Below are 16338 nucleotides of genomic sequence, written 5' to 3' on the forward strand. Positions count from 1 at the left end.
GCCACGCCGAAGGTGCAAAAAAGCCTCAGTCCGTTGTATCACTTATTTTATGAAGTACGAGCAAGTTACACTGATATTGAAAGAATTGCATTCAACCAGTTTAAAGCAATTTTGCCTTGAAAAGCGTAATTTGTATTGAAAATTGGACAAACTGGACCAGGCAACGAACAAACAAATGGACAAATCCGTTGGGGCGCTTATCGGCGACACATCTTTCTCGCAAATAGAATCTTTTTGGAGGTTCCACAATATGTTTGAGAAGCATAGAAAAAGAAAGTTCTAAACCAACTTCAACAGCAGTGTCATGATTAAAAACATAAACAAAACAAAACGTTGATTGTTTGTCTGTCTTACGTGAGTGTCTATGATTGAAAGCATGCATGCACAGTGAAGCGTTAACATACCCCAGATTCTTTACTGGTGCTGAATTTCCTGTCTTTATTAATACACCTATCTGCTGATCAGTTTGTCGACTTACGGTGTACGTATAAATTCAAAATATAATTAAACAACGCAAGTATCTGAGTCTTAGGCGCTTATATAGAAACGTAGACCTTTAACTCGATTAACTGCCTGATAACTGAAGAAGATACGGTATAGGTTTAATATACATGTAGACTAATATATAGATTTAGCCAAGCCTAAAAGCGGAGCTCCCGTTTCTAGCCCCAGGAAGCAATAGTTAATCGTCATTTGTATATACAGTTTACAGTGATCAAACACCTCTTTCACAACATTTTTCGTTTGACTGATAATCTCTCTTCATGATCAGTTTAGAACAACAGCAAAAATTACTAATTAGAAAGTCAAGGTAAAGCATAGTATTTCGCCTCAGCACTCGACTGCAATTTCACAGTCAAACAAAGCAGCTCACAACAGGACATGCATTTCACACAAAAAGCCTATAAATCGAAAAAAGGCATTAATTTTGTGTGGACAGTCGCCACAGCAATGATGAATCCAGTTCTATTGCGTGACAAACAAGACAAGCGATTGTTATAACTCAATCGCTGTTGGAGATTTTGCCGAAAATCGCAGGTTCGAGCTTATCAAACCGACCCAAAAAAACCTGAACTGTCCCAAACATTGCTTACAAGTGCGTTCGATGCAGATAAATGTACTGCAATCCAATATAAACAAGGACGGTGAAGCTTATTTTGTATTGGGAGGGGGGGGGGGGGGGGTGGCTAACAGGCAAAGCGCCGCAGACGCTAACTTGTAAGGGGTTCGGGGGGAATTCTCCGCCAGAAAATGTTGAAATCTTGAAGCTCGGAAAATGCTACTTTCAGCATTCTTGACGAGATATTAAAAAATAAACGTGGATCAACCGTAAAATGACAGACGTTTTATTTCTCCCTCCCCCCAGCCCCCTCCGGCTCCGCCGTCCCTGATAAATTTATATGGCGTCGAGAGTTCGGTTATAAGCTTACGTCTGACAAAATGGACAATGATGACTCCTGTAAGCTTGAATGGCAGTGTGGTGTGTGATTGTTGAAATATGTCAGAATCTCTGTCAACAGACCACTTTCGATATATTAAAATTCAGTCCAAAGGCATCATCTCGCGGCTCTGGGGAATAAATATAAGGATTTGCATGAATTGATTCCTCAGGGCCTCGAGCTGATGTTTGTTTAGGACTGAATTTTAATACATCGAAAGTGGGCTATTGCAAACGTTTTTAGTCCTTCTTCGCTTTTTTAGCCAGTTTTAAAAAATATGTGAGGCAGCGAGGCATGCATCGAGGAGGAAAACATTACCTGAAAGCCAGCCGTTGTAAATAGGTGTTTTGTCTCTGTCTCTATTTCTCTCAGCTTTATGGTGTTCTTCTTTTAAATCTTCTCTTCTTCTCCTTTCTCGGGTTCTCTCGAGGCTTTTTTCGCTTAAATTTCTCCAATTTCGTCGCCTCTTCTCTCGTGCTCTTTTTTGTTCTTTATCTTTATCCCGTTGCTCGTCACTAATATGATTTCCTGCCACACGACTTCCCGCCAAGGAAAATTGCCCGAACACTCCAGTCCCCAGAAGGTGTTGTGCCTCCCCATCTCCACACCAACAGTCTGTACGGGCGTGCATACGCTGACGTCATAATCAAAATTTCTCGCATGGATAGATTTCAGGCGGCCTTTTACAATGGAGCAGTTGGAATTATTATAGCCGGAGATCCTTCCCAGGCTGTACAACGCTGGACATGAAAGATCCTGCTTCGTACAAACCCAAACGAGATAATTATTCACGTGGGAACCAACAATCAAAGGCAGCGTTTACACGAACGCGGTTTCACATCGACACGGTTTCATCACTTCGAAACCGCGTCAAAATCGATGCGGTTTGTAAGTGTTTACACGGAACCGTTTTCACCAGAAAATCCAAGTCGTAATGGTATAAGAGAGCCCTGCACTACGCGCTAAAATCTCAATTTTAATAGAACAATGCAAATTTCGCACCAAAATAGTAACCGTATTCAAATCGATGTGGTTTCGCTGTTTACACGACAGATAAAACTGCACCGTTTTGAAAACGCTCCACTTTTAGCAGCGGTTGCAAATCTACTCGGTTTCGATAACAGTCTCGATCGGTGTCGTGTAAACGGAAGATGTAACCGCAGCGAAATCGATGCGATTACAAATGAAACCACGTTCGTGTAAACAGTGCCTAAGGCAAAAGTGGGGCGTTTTCAAAACGATGTGGTTTTATCTGTCGTGTAAACAGCGAAACCGCATCGATTTGAATACGGTTACTATTTTGGTGCGAAATTTGCATTGTTCAATTGAAAATAGTGAATTTAGCACGTAGTGCAGCGCTCGCTTATGACATTACGACTTGGATTTTCTGGTGAAAAAGGATCCGTGTAAACACTTCCAAACCGAATCGCTTTTGACGCGGTTTCGAGATCATGAAACCGTGTCGATGTGAAACTGTGTTCGTGTAAACGCTGCCTAAAACAATGAAACCGCATCGATTTGAATACGTTACTATTTTGGCGCGAACTTTGCATTTTTCAATTCAAAATAGTGAATTTAGCACGCAGTGCAGCGCATACTTATACCATCACGACTTGAATTTTCTGGCGAAGACGGTTCCGTGTGAACACTTTCAAACCGCATCGATTTTGACGCGGTTTCGAAGTCATGAAACCGTGTCGATGTGAAACCGATGTGTAGCTGAGTCCAGTGGATTAAAGTTGTGTTACCCTTCAGTGTCTCGTCGTAAATCCTAACAAATGTTCCGAAAATTCTGGATGCCAAATCGTCTTCCGAACAAATATTTTCCGAAAATTGACGTTGGGTGCCCCTGAAAAGTGGAGCGTTTTCAAAACTATACGGTTTCATCTGTCGTGTAAACGGCGAAACCTTATCGATTTGAATACGGTTACAAAGTTGCATTGTTCAATTCAAAATGGTAAATTTAGCAGGTAGTGCAGTGCTCTCTTATAACGTCACGACTTGCATTTTCTGGCGAAAACGGTTCCGTCTAAACACTTCCAAACCGCATCGATTTTGACGAGGTTTCAAAGTCGTGAAACCGTGTCGAGATGAAACCGCATTCGTGTAAACGCTGCAGAAGATCCTGCGACCTTCCACTCCCTTCTACTTGTGTAGAAGAAATTTTTAATTTAGCCACACACGGGGTAAGTTTAACTATTACACGGTTTTTGGGCGAGGTTTGGCTAATGCTTCCCTAAATATAAATAGTCTGCTCTCCCATATTGATGAACTTCGAGTCTTCATGATAACGATTTTTATTTACCTGGCTTTGAAATAGTCAGAAGAGATCGCAGAGTTAATGGAAGGAAAGAAGGTGGTGTTTGTATCTACCTGCGCACAAATCTTAATTTCAGAATCCGAGATGATCTAAATAACGATAAATTTAGAGTGTTTGTTTATTTGTTGAAATCAAATGTTCGACTAGTTGAATACTGAGTGGCGCGAGATTTTAAAATAATCACTGCCAAACCAAAGCAAAAGCAAATGACTTTCGACATTCAAGTGCAACTGCTCTAAAAAAAATTAGATATTTAGGGCCCGCACGGGAAACGCAATGGGCAAATTTGTTTATTTTTCAAAAATATTTGTCATGCAGTTGAATTGTGCAAGTGTGAACGGTAATTTTTGTTCTCGCAAAATTTTGTCCAGCCATACCAAACTTCATGTGGGAGGCGTGGGTGGACTTTACAGTCCAGGGCCCGGTTGTTCAAAAGCCGATTAACGCTAATCCCCAGATTAAAAATTAACCAAGGAGTTTATTTCTCTATTCCCAAATGTTGTTCAACGCTGATATTCTGTAAAACTTTACATTAGAAGAAGTCAATCCTGAACAACAAAAATAAGCAAAAGAAACTTTCACCAAAAAGTTGAAAACATGAAACAAAAGTTAACGCTAATCCTGGATTAAGTTAACCCGCTTTCGAACAACCGGGCCCAGGATTGTTAACCACCACCAAAACAAACCATTAGCCAAGCACTGCTCAAATTCTCGTCCACGTGACATCATTGATCAGCATCTGCGTGAAAATTCAATATGGCGGACGATAGGGTCCAACGCGGGGCAAAGAGGAAGGAATTTTCAGTGCTTATATGACAGTGAAGTGCATAGAATGTGGAATGTTTGGGCAAAGTTATTTCGAGGCATTATTTTGAATACCTAATCTAACAACTGTTCCGAGTAAAATAACACAGTAAAGGAGACGACAACAGTTAAGCTAAAATGCACTGTTTATTCTTCGATACTGGGCATGATATTTTCATCAATCATCAGTCGGCTTCTTTTTCTTGGGAGGGGAAGCTGGGGCATTCTGTATAAAATAAAAATGAAACAAGAAAAGTAAATAATGTCGTTTTTGAAACGGCTCTTGAATTGCCGAATGCACAGGAAGCGATGGTCCAAGGACATTAATATTGCCAAAGCCGCTGAAATGACTCTCTGTATGTGTGTGCACGGCTTAAATACCAAAAACATATTACCGTACGAACGTGTTTGTAGCACGTCTTTGCACAACTTCGAGCAAAATTTCAAGGATCATATTTTTGTACTAAAGTAAGAAAAATGTATGATACTTTCATTTATTTTATTAACTTTGCCAGTCAGGCTGGCATAGCAATTTCATGCACTGTACCACTTTACAGTTAACATTTCCAACCGTTCAACCCGCTCTGCCACCGCCATCTTTGAAAAAGGCGAAGAATGTTCCTTTGTTGTCCATATCGAATAGAATTTTGGGTAGATAACCCAACTATTTCCGAACAAAAAACGAATAAAGTGAAGTGTATACAAAATCCTCCGATTTTTGCAATGGCCGCCATGTTGTGACGTAACATGGTTATCAAAAAAATTGATATAGAGGCGCCGTCGTTCTGACTCGGAGCAGGGGCCTGTTTCTCGAAAGTCCCGAGAACTTTTCGGGCCCGAAAAGCCAGTCGTCAAACTGCAATCTGCTTATTTTGAAAAGCTGATCCTTTAACATGTTTTTAATGTAAGAAAAACTAAGAGGATTGCGAAGTTTGATGGCTTGGAACCTCGGCGTTGCGAAGATATAAAGGGAATTGTGGCACGCGAAATAGGCCCGAAAACGTCGGGACTTTTGAGAAACAGGCCACTGGACATGTTTTGTCAAGCGTCAAAAATGATGGAATTTTCAATTCACATGCCGTAATCTGAAGGAAACTGTCATTCAAGAACATTTAATATCGCTTTTCAAAGAGTATATGAAGGCAGAAGTTTGCCAAATTATTTGATATTTGCACGATGTAAACCAAACTGTAAACATGGTAGATAGAGAAGGTTATAGCCGAGAACATTGTTACCTTACCAGAGTGTATTCGTTTTTTCTTAAGCATGATTGACGACACTTCGTGGTTATCAAAAATGTGATCTTTCCAAGTGCGCATACGTACACGATTACCTAATTGAAAATTTGGCAATTACATAATTTGTCCAGAATCGTGGTAGAGCCAAACAACCTTCGACAGTTTAGTGGTGCGCTTATCGAGATTTGGAGGGGGTCTTAGGTCTTAGTTTTCGAGATGCTCCGTGGTATCGACCCCCAGGTTCTCCGATCGAATTGTTTAACGAGTTTGAGAAATTGCTGCACAAAATTGACGCTGAAAATAAGTTGTATCTACTTGGGATACAAGGGATGGCGCAGTGGTGAGAGCACTCGGCTCGGGTTCGATTCCCAGACTCGGCGGCTCGGCATCATATGTGGGTTGAGTTTGTTGGTTCTCTACTTTGCGCCCAGAGGTTTTCCCCGGTTACTCCGGTTTCCCCTCCTTAAAAACCAACATTTTACTTGATTTGTGTTAATTGTTAATTTCAATTTACAGTGTCCCCAATTAGTGCTTCAGCGCTAGAACGACTAGACACTTAAATAAAGTTCCTTTCCTTTCCTTTTTTCTCCGTGGATAACGAGTGAATTGTTGCTCAAAATGCGTTAAAGAGATTTTCTTAAAAAGAAAGCGATCTCTACAAATGATCATGCCATGTGGCAGCAGTTTAAACGGGCTAGGAATCAGATGAATAATTCAACGAAACTTGCTAAAAAGCGATATTTTTCTGAAAACGTGGAAACTAGCAGAGGCAATCGACGTAAAACTTGGGATGTTATTAACGAGCTTCGCTCACGGAATAGTTGTAAATCGTCCATTATTTTGGAAGTCCAAGCTAATAATAGAACTATAAATGAGGCCGATGATATGGCGGAAACTTTCAATGTGCACTTAACTAAAAACATTGCGAAAATGCTAGCTCGATATATTTCAGTTGGAGAAGTTGACGCTGAATTACTCTTGTCGCCCTCTGATAATTCGTTTTCTCTAAAAACTCCGAGTGTCGACATTGTTCTCGACCTGTTGAAAAAAATCGATGAAAAGAAAGCCACTGGCCTAGACAAAATCCCTAGTAAGTTATTAAAAATGACAGCTAGTATTTTTGCACCCTCACTAACCGACATATTTACAAAATCAATCCTCACGGGAATCTATCCAACTGAATGGAAATTGGCTAGGGTGAAACTAATCTTTAAAAAAGACTTAAAATCAGACGTAAATAATTATCCCCTTATCTCCGTTATCCTAGTGGTCTCAAAAGTGCTTGAAAAACTTGTCTATGACCAACTTTATCATAACCTAAATGATAATAAACTTCTATCGAGTTGCCAGTCAGGGTTCCGTTCCTTACACAGTACCATTACAGCTTTGTTTGAGGCGACAAAAAGCTGGTCTGTTAACATCGGCAATGCCTTCCTGAATGGCGTCGTTTTCATTGACATTAAGAAGGCATTCGACACTATCAATCATGTAATTCAGTTTACGCAAGATGTCATTCCTTGGGGTCGACCAGGCAACTATCACTTGGTTTCAATCGTACCTAAGCAATCGGATACAAAGATAGAATGTAAATGGGAGATGGTCAACTCCGCGCATTATTATTTGTGGGGTTCCGCAAGGCAGCATATTAGTTCCTTGCTTTTTTAATTGTATATTAACGATCTTCCTAACTTCCTCCGGGAGGTTTCCCCGAGAATGTTCGCTGACGATACCAATATAACCCTAACTGCAAAAGCTTTAACAAAACTTAAACTAGCAATAACTCCTGAACTCAGTTGGCTGAGAGCCAACAGGCTGAGTTTAAATGTAGCTAAGACCGACTTAATGATAATTGGATTTACGGTAGGCAGAGATTAAACACTCAATGTGACGAGCTTGATATGAGAATTGATGGCGAAATGATCAGGAGAGTAGATCACACTAAATCCCTGGTTCTTACAGTTGATGTCGGCTTTCTTGTTCAAATCATGTAGACGAATTATGCAGGAAAGTTTGCTCAGCTATAGGAGCCTTAAAAGGAATACGACACTTTATCTCAGCTGTTACTGCGCTTCAAATTTATAACGCTTTAATATTCCCGCATTTTGATTATTGCAGTGGCCAGTCAAGTGATAAGCTGCAAAAATTACAAAATCGCAGCCAGGGTAATTTCTAAGTTACCCTTTGATGATGATGATAATGATGATGATGATGATGATGATGATGATGATGATGATGATGATGATGATGATGATGATGATGATGATGATAATAATAATAATAACTTTATTTATACCGCGCAAATTCAACTATGCAGTTTTCAAATGCGCCTTACAATAAAAGAACACATTACCAGTATATAAAATATAACAATGTATAGTCAAAATTACACGAATAAATAATTATCTAGTCTAGGAATTACAATACTATATCAGAAAGAGCTTTTTTGACAAGATGAGTCTTCAAATTACGTTTAAAAACTTTAAATTCGGAACTAAATCTAAGATCTAACGGAAGATTATTCCATAGTTTTGGTGCGGCGGCTACGAAGGCTCGATCATCAAGAGTAGAGAGAGTTATTTGATCTGAGGCTGTAGGAATAATTAGGCTTAAGGTTTACAAGAGATGATAAATAATTAGGAGCTGTACCATGGATTGCTTTACGAGTGATCTTATTTATTCCAAATTGCACTCGAAATCATGTGATTACCCTCACTTCTATTACTATTTCTTTGCTGCAGTGGTACCGGTTGCACTTTCCGATCCCGAGGTAATAAAACCGTTTTCGATGTACAGCATTTTTATTGCCCCCGCTGGGCAAAACCCGATGAGGCTTAATAGTATCCCCCGGGAATATAGAAGTATTGAAATATTAATATTGTTGCAGTGGGATTTGATGCAAATAGGCGCGCACGGTGGTCTCGGTTAATTTTTCAGTAAGCTCGCAAAGCGCTGCCGGGTAATTCTTTCAACCACGAGCACAAGATTGTCGCGTACAGGCAGAAAGATTTGCAGTATTCAAGGTGAGTATGTTTTATCACAGTGATTTCTTTATTTAATTGAATTCAAACGTTAGTCAGTAGTACTGGGTAGAATTTTTCGGTGCAAATCGACAGACTCGATCCAAACATCACCCTAAAAAGTTTAACCGATCAGGATCACAAATCAATAAGCTAACTCAAACCCAGTCAAAGAAACAACAGCAAGTTTCTGAAATAACCGAGTCCTGCTTCATTTTGTTATCTCAAGGATTAGAAGATAGCAAAGAGTAAAGCATTTATAAACGGTGTCATTTCAACGATGATTACTTGTAAATAATCCCTGCAGCAGCGAACACGAAAAGTACGAATAACTCAAAACCCAGCATCTTTTCTTGAAACAACAAAGGTCATCAATACTTATTTGAAATTAAAGAGATTTTTTTCATTGAGTATTATTCAAAGGATTGCAAAGACAGTGTTATTTCAACGATTCTGGGGAGAAATGTAATATCACTATTCCCGGAGCATTTGCTTAAATTGTCCAGCTAAGTGCAAGTTTCGTCTGTAACCGACACTTCAAATGCACATTTCTATTCCCGTTGTCATATTAATTTAGAATGATATGCTCTCCAAAAGAGGAGCAACCTGATTTGCATCAAAGTAAAAAAACTGAAAGAAAAGAATTACATCGTTAAATTTAGTGTTCCTGTTCATATTAATACTCCTCTATGATGTCATGCTTTTCAAGTAACAACACTTGAATTAAAGTTCCAGTTTTTGTACCAATATATTTTTTAAAGGATACTAGGCAATTTCAAACATCGTTGCATAGTTCGTCGTAATTATGTATAAGTCAGTAATTGACAAAGAAATAATGAATGATTCCAGTTACGCAACTTTCATTTCATGACAGTCACCCTTTTCAATATTGATTTCCTAGTAGGCTGCAAGTTGTCAAAAAAAGTCAACTGCTACTCTGCTTCAACTGAATATATTTACTTAATAAATAAATAAATAAATAAATAAATAAATAAATAAATAAATAAATAAATAAACAATACAGTTTTCTTATTTCAGATGGAATAAATGCGGCATCGTTTTAGTTTAATTTCATAACTTAGTACAAATGTATTTTGTGCTGAAAGTTGTAAGGTTCGTTACAGCATGATATTCAAACCGGGGGCAGATGTAGTAAGAACTATTACTTGTGAATAAAATTCATTTTCAGAAGGAAGTACTTTGAAAGAGCCGTTGGCTTCTATAGAAGGCTATTCTAAAATCTGTGCAAAGTGATCAAAATGACCTATCCGTCCAGCTTGATTTATTTTAAAGCGTATACAAATTGTGGCAGCACCTGTTGCATGCCCCACGATTTTCTTGTTGGAAGCGTAAGATAAAAAAGCCACCAGTCAACCAGTGAGTTCGTAAACACTACATACAAAGCGACTTTTCGTTCATCACCTTGCATTTGAACGATAGATTTTATCGAGATTGGTTTCCATGCCTTTACGTGATAAAAAGAACCCCGTCCACCAACCTCGTTCCCAGGGTCTTTCTTCTGGGAAGGGAAGAAGCGATATCGTCTCCAAGCGTATACTGCTCTAAATGCATGAGATGAGGTGAAGCCACCAACACTCAAGTGTAACCAAGCCGCATTGTCAATGATTTTAATACGTTTTTGGAGTGGATCGATAACATAACTATTAACTAGCCGTGACGAAGGTGGACATGTTCCCTGAAGAGTTTTGCCGTTTACACAAAGCATTGCAATATAAACATATTAATCCAAACAAGAAAAACAAATTGTTTCGGCTGAGCGTTGTGCTAAGTCAGTTATCCTGACTCGAAAAATTCGTCGTTTGTTTATTTGATTAGTTGGTTTCCTTAAACGTGAACATATTCCTTGAAAAATCCAGCAATTTCTTTAAACCCAAGTCACGTTACTATAGTCTTGTCTAATACCATTAAAAAACTACGCCAACGGGATGAAACTTGCATGCCAATGCAACCACTTCTACTGAAATACTTTTTTTCCACTTGAAAATTGTATTTTGCCTTGAATCGTATTCCTTATCACACGATTAACATAGTAACGTTATTTTGTTTCTTTGCATATGCATGGAATATCGTGCAATCACGTATGCGTAGGTTTTAGCTTCAAGTAACTATTGTAGTTTTTGGGACTTGGACTCCTTCAATTTGACTACCGTAAGTTTTTGCTTGCTGTTGTCAATGTGTGCCTCATCGATCACTAGTCCATTCAAAAGATTATGCCACAGCCGACCACATGGCTGAAGGAAAGCCGGGCTATACCGGCACAACACCGGCAACTCCATGCCACACTCTTTTCGAATAGTGTGTAGAATCTTTACCGTCCCAAAGAGTTTATGAACAAGGGTTGCGAGACGGGCCTACGGGTTTGAGTCCTAATCCGAGAAAACTTGAAAATCTAACCATTTTCGGATGTCATTTTCTCCTCAGTTATTTTAAGTCCGGCCGGAGTCGAACTTGTGACCTCCCGCTGGCATGGCATCCCGTTGCTCAACCTACTGAGCCACCGGTGGACGACGCGCATAAACGGTTTAATTGTCCTCTTTTACTTATAGACAAGTAATAGTCCCAATAAATATGGTGCGCTTCTAGTGTCAAAATTCAAACGTGCATTCGGAAATTCAAACATTCAATTTGGCTATTCAAACCTTCAATTCGGTGACATGATTCGGCAATTCAATAAGGCCTAAGGTTAGCTTTACAGCAGATATCAGTCACACGTGCCCCTCAACGACACTTTTTCATATTTCGAAACTAAAATTTAGTGAACAAATTTCTAGTTTCTAAAGAAACTGTGGTGTTGCGTCGGTGGGAGAGTAAAACAGGAATGTTTGGTTTTATCAAACGTGTTGGTAAAGGTCGAATTACCACCGTGAACGATTTGGAAAGCTGAGGTTTCGAGCGTTAGCCCTTCGTCAGAGAGAATAGAGGAATTGTGGGTGTTGTTGGTTTTTGTGCGGGTGTAGAGGAGCTTTGCCATTGGTGGAAATATGGTAACATGAATTGTGAATAAATTAATGGGATGAGAGGCGTTTTCTAAGTACAGAACGTGCAGTACCATTTGTCGAAGCATTCTCACCGAAAATTTCATTCAAATGGTAAGCGCTCCTGGTTTTGCAATCAACTTTCTTCAAGAGACGATGATAACCTGAGTGGGGAAATTTACAAATCCTGGCTGACGAACAACGAAGGCCAATTAGCAATTTACTCGGCCATCAGACATTTGGTGGATATGTTAACGTGCAAATCACGTTTTGGTTAATGGCAGAACTCAGCAGAATTTGCCCTTTGGCCATAAACTAATAAGAAAATATTTAAATTAATTGGCTTCATGCGAATCAAGGCAAGGATGGCGTAAACATCAGCATTTTGTATTTATTTACAGAAACAGGCAAATAGATTTTGTAAAATTGGAGAAATTGAACAATGATTGAAGCTCAGCCATCTTCCTTGATAGTGTATGAGTGTATTTGCTCAACTTGTAACGCGCACAACAATACCACACAGAATTACAAAGAGTGTCATATGTGTTTAACTATATAGAAAACTCATTATCCTGAAGACTGAATCACCGACAGATTTTCGTAACATTCTCTAGCTTTTTAGGTTAGTTGAGAAAAAAAGAATAAAAAACGTTCGAACCGAAGCGCGGCATTCGCACTAATTAGAAGTCATGCTCGTTGGACTGGGGACCGTCTAGAACACTTTCGTGATTTTGCGGGCGTCACCAATATATATTTACAACTGTTCCTTTTTATAACTTGTTGTCATCGATGACAACGGCTCCCTTATTATCGACTACTATACGTCCCTGATAGACTTAAAAATATTCAGAATGGTTTTATTTGCTTGTTCTGAGCGCCTCTTTCCGTTCGTTTTCCAAAATGAGGGCGTTGAGCTCTCCTTCAAACAAACCATATTCCAATATTTTGACATAGAATACACTGATGAGACATGAGAAATATTAAATCATTATTTCCTTTTGAAGAAATATTAATGATGTTTGTTATGTTATCCATAGTCGCTACATAACTCTTAAATCTTAATTCACTGAATCAAGCGTGGTTCGAACGATAATCAATGTCAACAACCAATCATATGAAATGTTCACGTTTAGTACGGTCATGTACTACGCAAGATATAAGAGAAAGACCGGTATAAATATTGTACTGTAAATAAGATAATTGGGCTGTGATCGCAGTATTTTTAGCTGTTCATGTGGAGTGAAGGAATTTAGCCGTGTTTTCATGAAAATGCCGAGGGATGTAACAGTCGTCTTGAGGCGACTAAAACGTTCCATACGAATTAAACCGACGTCACCTTTCTAACTTTGGAATCCACTTCCTCTAAGTCAGACTTAAAGAGCGGCATCGACGGTTAAAATTATGTCAACCTTTAGATATGACTGCCCCAAAAGAAAATCTGACAAATTGATTTGACATATTGTATTAGAAAGAAGAGCAATTATTTTCAGTGACGTCAGAGCATTACGTTTTCATGCTTTTGCTGCAGGTTAAAATGTCGATTTCTCTCGCTACTCGCTGACTGTTTTTGCTGCCCGGCCAATGGGTTTGGAAGAGGTAGTTATTGAGCAAAACTTATATTACATTAGTTTCACCATAATAGGCTTGAACAACGCACAAGAAATGATGCTTTTGTTTTTATGCTAATCGTCATGCTTAATGCCTTGATGGGGGTTTGCAAATTTCAAAAGATTCTGTCCTCTAACATGTGATCGGCAACGCGAACACGAGATAGTAATGTATTGTCCCTTGTTTCGTCCCATTATTTCAGCAATACCCTAATGCCGAATAGTCTGTCGGAAAATTTTCATAGAAAGAATTACCAATAGATACACGGTCGTGTAAAGAACGGGTATAATAGCAAGTTGGTTCTGAAGAAGGGTTTATTGGCCGGCCAGGTTGATTTGAGAACACTTTCAGACAGCATCACTGAAGGTAAGAGAACGAAAGATAAGACACCATTACAGACCCGCTACGTTGATTATTCGCCCGAAATTAAACTATCCCGATTACTCACTAGTGATTTGCTTGCACACATTTATATTCTTTAACTTTATCGATTTCTCGCATGTTTCTTTTAAAAGATGTTTACAGAAAATGTCACCTTGTCGTTCAACATGAATAATTAATTATTTTATTCCTCGATGACTTCTTCGTCGCCCCGTCAGTGAGAATTCTATGAATTCCACGAGCACCAAGCAAATTAAGAAAAAACGTAGGGCTTAGAGATAATTTCAAAGCAAGATATTTGTTGCAATGTAGGTGTCAACAGTAACTTATCATTTAGCCGAACTATGTTGTTTCTTAGATGTTTAGTTAACTCAAATTTGATTTCAAACGTTCATTCAGTCGAAGGTTGCGTGAACTTCATCCTGCCCAAGGCTATTCTTTATTTATTTAGCAATGAACATGTTTGGGTTTGGAAACGTGTGGCGCGCAAACAGTGGTTGCGGTCACACTTGAGAGAAACACAATGTAACACTAGTGGTGACAATACTCTTGTGTCAACTTTCGAATGCGACCGCAGCCTTTCTGGTGTTTTGAATCCCAAGGGGAATACTGAGGAACACCAACCCATCCTCTACCTCTGAAATGACTATTATCGACAATTCCTAAGTTTCTCTAAATTGACTATTATCGTCATTTTAGGACGCTTAGCGCTTGATAAGGATTATGGGAAATGAATATCTATTTTTAAAACCAGAACCCAACGCCTAAACTCGCGGGACTCGAACCTGGGAATGTTCGATTAATAACCCTTTCACTTAACCACTAGACTACCGCATCGCTAACTGAAAGAACACTTTTTTTTTTATATTAATATATTTTTTCATCCGAATGCCGCGGTAAACGTGTATTATTACCGGCTAAGAAACAAGTTTAAAAAGGAGAAAATGGTCGGTTACCAAACCTTAACAGGAAGCTAAACATTTTAAAATCAAGTACTAGACTTAACCACTATTCAGCGATGATTTTATATATACTAATTAGATCTGATAAATTATCGGTGCAATTGTCAGCCAGGTGATCTTTAGTTGTTAAGTGGATAAAAACAGTTCCTTTACATTGAGTGTTCCGGGTTCAAATCCCGTCCAGGGATGCCACTTTTCTATTTTTCTTTTCATCTGCTACCACAAGTCCTGGGACAGCGTAATCTAAAATGACGATAACAGTCATTCCAGGGAAAATTACGAATTGTCGATAATAGTCATTTCAGAGGTAGAGGATATGTTGGGAACACCGTAATGATTGCGGTCGCATCAACCTCGTTTCCAGGGTCTCTATCGACAAGGGACCCTGGGAACGAGGTTGCAGTCGCATTAGGGAGTTAACACTATTGTTAAATTAAGTTCTTTTGTTCCCCTTTGGATTCAAAACACCAGAGAGTTGACACAAGAGTAGTGTCAACACCAGTGTTACACAGTGTTTCTCTCAAGTGTGACCGCAAACCTCAACCAGTGTTGAAAGACACCTGTTGATTTCGAAACCCTCATTACACTAATTGACAGGGATGCAACAAAACCAATCACTGATGCTACACATAGGTACTGCAAAAAAATGAAAGCAATACAGACCAGAAGTTTTTTTCAGCTTTCCTAGTCTTTCCCGTTAGATTGAATATTTGTCTAAGTTCTCATTCATTTATTACTCACTCTCTCTCTCTCACTGACTCGTCAAAACAAAAAGATAAATCTATAAGAAGAAAGGAAATAACACCCAAATTCCCTGATTGACAGGAGGCGTAAGATTTTGCAGTTCAAACTTGCTTGCTTTGCAGCCATAAAAGTTTTGGTCCGGATTGGTGCAACATTCAGTAAATCCTCGAAGTTTTTTATTTCGATTTCACGTCGCTGACAGTTTTCTTGTCGTAAAGTAACGAGAAGAAGGGACAAGAGAAGAGAATTAGAGAAAGGACAATTTATTTCAAGGCTGACAGTTTTATCAATGTAAAGTAGATTGTTATGTTCGACATTGTATGCAGTGTCTAAACAAACCACAGGTAACCCAGGCTCACTGTGTGCGTCACGTAGGTATTAAAATATGGAGAACATAGGAGGCGAAGTTTAGGTCTGAAAATTTGCTAGAAAATGGTAATAAAAATCGATAAAACTTATCATGTGGTGAGCTGTTGTTGTCTTTAATACGTACACGAAGTTTCGGGGAAAATGGTCCCCGTTCACCTTCCTTCATAATATAGTGACAAGGTAGGAGACGGAAGCCAGCGTCGGGACTCCGATCGACCCAAAACAAGCACGATTTTTTCCGCGAAAATCAAATCCAGTCGCTAAATAAACACGCCAGGTTCGTGGAATACGAATTTCTCTAAACCATGAATCCACTAAAGCATCTCCAGGTAGCAACGCGGAGCCACCAGACTCCGTAAAACTTGTAAGTTAACCTGCTAAAATGGCGGCCAGAAAGCGTGGTACTCACGAAGTGCCCAATTCAAAATGGCACTGAACTCTGGACGCCTGGTGACGAGTA

The 16338-nt window shown here is 39.2% G+C and overlaps 1 protein-coding gene across 2 annotated transcripts in view; it reads left to right on the plus strand.

The window, feature by feature from the left end:
* LOC138051822 (sodium- and chloride-dependent taurine transporter-like) overlaps nucleotides 1-16338 on the plus strand; it is a 40868-nt gene that overhangs the window by 245 nt on the left and 24285 nt on the right. Inside the window, exon 1 of one of the 2 annotated variants that reach the window (XM_068898279.1) lies at nucleotides 13530-13788. The exons of the other annotated variant lie outside the window; for it this stretch is intronic. The gene's annotated coding sequence lies outside the window, so the exon portion shown is untranslated. Of the gene's footprint in view, nucleotides 1-13529; nucleotides 13789-16338 lie in introns of those variants that run through there. 2 annotated transcript variants of the gene reach the window in all.

The sequence above is a fragment of the Montipora capricornis genome, chromosome 1 (assembly GCF_036669925.1).
Source record: "Montipora capricornis isolate CH-2021 chromosome 1, ASM3666992v2, whole genome shotgun sequence".
Lineage (NCBI taxonomy): Eukaryota > Metazoa > Cnidaria > Anthozoa > Scleractinia > Acroporidae > Montipora > Montipora capricornis.